The sequence below is a fragment of the Ylistrum balloti genome, unplaced genomic scaffold (assembly GCF_031769215.1).
Source record: "Ylistrum balloti isolate Yb309-2 unplaced genomic scaffold, AGI_CSIRO_Ybal_v1 Utg372446, whole genome shotgun sequence".
Lineage (NCBI taxonomy): Eukaryota > Metazoa > Mollusca > Bivalvia > Pectinida > Pectinidae > Ylistrum > Ylistrum balloti.
The window spans coordinates 92,761-97,503 of NW_026783101.1; positions in this window are offsets into that span (position 1 = coordinate 92,761).

A 4,743-nucleotide genomic window follows, 5' to 3' on the forward strand; every position below is an offset into this window, starting at 1 on the left:
GTGGAACCTCTATTTATACGACTACCCATCTAATGAATTGCCTTCTTTCAAACAACCAATCAAAGGTGCTCTTTCTTTTACAAACTACAGAAATAACTACTACAAGTCTGCACTGCTAACCGTTTATTGTGTAATGTTGTAAATCACATGGAATCAATCGTTTCATAACCAAAGTTTTTGTCTAGTTAACAAAAATACTGAATTCACTCCGAAGTCCGTATTGTCACTACAATTGACCAGAGATATATAGGGGTACTACAGGAATGTAGACAACCGGACACCCGTGTAGAAAGATACCTAGCCGAGAAATCTTGTGTACAGTGTTGAAGTGTGTATATCTACACACGAGAAGAGTAAATTAACCTAAGATTAAACTTGTCACTTTAAAAACCAACCAACGAGGAAAAATGATAGTTTTTGTGTTTACTTTTTAACAAAAATACTGAATTCACACCGAAGTCCGTATTGTCACTACAATTGACCAGAGATATATAGCAGTAATACAGGAATGTAGATAACCTGACAAACGTGAAGAAATATACATAGCCGAGAAATCTTGTAGTGTTGAAGTAGTATACATATTTAGGAGAAGAGTAAACTAAGCAACGATCAAACTTGTCACTTTGAAAACCAACCAACGAAAAAAAATGATAGTTTTTGTGTTTACTTTTTAACAAAAATACTGAATTCACACCGAAGTCCGTATTGTCACTACAATTGACCAGAGATATATAGCAGTAATACAGGAATATAGATAATCTGACACCATTGAAGAAAGAAACATAGCCGAGAAATCTTGTACAGTGTTGAAGAAGTGTATATATCTAAACAAGAGAAGAGTAAAGTAACCAACGATCAAACTTGTCACTTTTAAAACCAACCAACGAAGAAAAATGATAGTTTTTGTGTTTACTTTTTAACAAAAATACTGAATTCACTCCGAAGTCCGTATTGTCATTACAATTGACCAGAGATATATAGCAGTAATACAGGAATTTAGACAACCTGACACCATTGAAGAAAGAAACATAGCCGAGAAATCTTGTAGTGTTGAAGTAGTGTACATATATAAAAGAGCAAAGTAACCAACGATCAAACTTGTCACTTTTAAAACCAACCAACGAAAAAAAATGATAGTTTTTGTGTTTACTTTTTAACAAAAATACTGAATTCACACCGAAGGCCGTATTGTCATTACAATTGACCAGAGATATATAGCAGTACTACAGGAATATAGACAACCTGACACCCGTGAAGTAAAAAACATAGCCGAGAAATCTTGTAGTGTTGAATTAGTGTACATATATAAAAGAGCAAAGTAACCAACGATCAAACTTGTCACTTTTAAAACCAGCCAACGAGGAAAAGTGATAGTTTTTGTGTTTACTTTTCAACAAAAATACTGAATTAACACCGCAGTCCGTATTGTCAGTACAATTGTAATTACAATTATATAGGAGTAATACAGGAATGTAGACAACCCGACACCCGTGAAGAAACATAGCCGAGAAATCTTGTAGTGTTGAAGTAGTGTACATATTTAGAAGAGTAAAGTAACCAACGATCAAACTTGTCACTTTTAAACCCAACCAACGAGGAAAAGTGATAGTTTTTGTGTTTACTTTTCAACAAAAATACTGAATTCACACCGAAGTCCGTATTGTCACTACAATTGTAATTACAATTATATAGGAGTAATACAGGAATGTAGACAACCTGACACCCGTGAAGAAAGAAACATAGCCGAGAAATTTTGTACAGTGTTGAAGAAGTGTGTATATCTACACACGAGAAGAGTAAAGTAACCAACAATCACACTTGTCACTTTCTCAAATAACCAAGGAGGAAAAATGATAGTTTTTGCCTAGTTAACAAAAATACTGAATTCACTCCGAAGTCCGTATTGTCATTACAATTGACCAGAGATATATAGCAGTAATACAGGAATTTAGACAACCTGACACCCTTGAAGAAAGAAACATAGCCGAGAAATCTTGTAGTGTTGAAGTAGTGTACATATATAAAAGAGCAAAGTAACCAACGATCAAACTTGTCACTTTTAAAACCAACCAACGAAAAAAAAATGATAGTTTTTGTGTTTACTTTTTAACAAAAATACTGAATTCACACCGAAGGCCGTATTGTCATTACAATTGACCAGAGATATATAGCAGTAATACAGGAATATAGACAACCTGACACCCGTGAAGTAAAAAACATAGCCGAGAAATCTTGTAGTGTTGAATTAGTGTACATATATAAAAGAGCAAAGTAACCAACGATCAAACTTGTCACTTTTAAAACCAGCCAACGAAAAGTGATAGTTTTTGTGTTTACTTTTCAACAAAAATACTGAATTCACACCGAAGTCCGTATTGTCACTACAATTGACCAGAGATATATAGCAGTAATACAGGAATTTAGACAACCGGACACCCGTGAAGTAAGAAACATAGCCGAGAAATCTTGTAGTGTTGAAGTAGTGTACATATTTAGAAGAGTAAAGTAACCAACGATCAAACTTGTCACTTTTAAACCCAACCAACGAGGAAAAGTGATAGTTTTTGTGTTTACTTTTCAACAAAAATACTCAATTAACACCGAAGTCCGTATTGTCACTACAATTGTAATTACAATTATATAGGAGTAATACAGGAATGTAGACAACCTGACACCCGTGAAGAAAGAAACATAGCCGAGAAATTTTGTACAGTGTTGAAGAAGTGTGTATATCTACACACGAGAAGAGTAAAGTAACCAACAATCACACTTGTCACTTTCTCAAATAACCAAGGACAAAAAATGATAGTTTTTGCCTAGTTAACAAAAATACTGAATTCACTCCGAAGTCCGTATTGTCATTACAATTGACCAGAGATATATAGCAGTAATACAGGAATTAGACAACCTGACACCCGTGAAGAAGTCCGTATTGTCATTACAATTGACCAGAGATATATAGCAGTAATACAGGAATTTAGACAACCTGACACCCGTGAAGAAAGAAACATAGCCGAGAAATTTTGTACAGTGTTGAAGAAGTGTACATATTTAGAAGAGTAAAGTAACCAACGATCAAACTTGTCACTTTTAAACCCAACCAACGAGGAAAAGTGATAGTTTTTGTGTTTACTTTTCAACAAAAATACTCAATTAACACCGAAGTCCGTATTGTCACTACAATTGTAATTACAATTATATAGGAGTAATACAGGAATGTAGACAACCTGACACCCGTGAAGAAAGAAACATAGCCGAGAAATTTTGTACAGTGTTGAAGAAGTGTGTATATCTACACACGAGAAAAAATACTCAATTAACACCGAAGTCCGTATTGTCACTACAATTCACTACAATTGTAATTATTTTGTACAGTGTTGAAGAAGTGTGTATATCTACACACGAGAAGAGTAAAGTAACCAACAATCACACTTGTCACTTTCTCAAATAACCAAGGACAAAAAATGATAGTTTTTGACTAGTTAACAAAAATACTGAATTCACACCGAACAATCACACTTGTCACACTTGTCACTTTCTCAAATAACCAAGGACAAAAAATGAAGTTTTTCACACTTGTCACTTTCTCAAATAACCAAGGACAAAAAATGATAGTTTTTGCCTAGTTAACAAAAATACTGAATTCACTCCGAAGTCCGTATTGTCATTACAATTGACCAGAGATATATAGCAGTACTACAGGAATATAGACAACCTGACACCCGTGAAGAAAGAAACATAGCCGAGAAATTTTGTACAGTGTTGAAGAAGTGTACATATTTAGAAGAGTAAAGTAACCAACGATCAAACTTGTCACTTTTAAACCCAACCAACGAGGAAAAGTGATAGTTTTTGTGTTTACTTTTCAACAAAAATACTCAATTAACACCGAAGTCCGTATTGTCACTACAATTGTAATTACAATTATATAGGAGTAATACAGGAATGTAGACAACCTGACACCCGTGAAGAAAGAAACATAGCCGAGAAATTTTGTACAGTGTTGAAGAAGTGTGTATATCTACACACGAGAAGAGTAAAGTAACCAACAATCACACTTGTCACTTTCTCAAATAACCAAGGACAAAAAATGATAGTTTTTGCCTAGTTAACAAAAATACTGAATTCACTCCGAAGTCCGTATTGTCATTACAATTGACCAGAGATATATAGCAGTACTACAGGAATATAGACAACCTGACACCCGTGAAGAAAGAAACATAGCCGAGAAATTTTGTACAGTGTTGAAGAAGTGTACATATTTAGAAGAGTAAAGTAACCAACGATCAAACTTGTCACTTTTAAACCCAACCAACGAGGAAAAGTGATAGTTTTTGTGTTTACTTTTCAACAAAAATACTCAATTAACACCGAAGTCCGTATTGTCACTACAATTGTAATTACAATTATATAGGAGTAATACAGGAATGTAGACAACCTGACACCCGTGAAGAAAGAAACATAGCCGAGAAATTTTGTACAGTGTTGAAGAAGTGTGTATATCTACACACGAGAAGAGTAAAGTAACCAACAATCACACTTGTCACTTTCTCAAATAACCAAGGACAAAAAATGATAGTTTTTGCCTAGTTAACAAAAATACTGAATTCACACCGAAGTCCGTATTGTCACTACAATTGTAATTACAATTATATAGGAGTAATACAGGAATTTAGACAACCTGACACCCGTGAAGAAAGAAACATAGCCGAGAAATTTTGTACAGTGTTGAAGAAGTGTGTA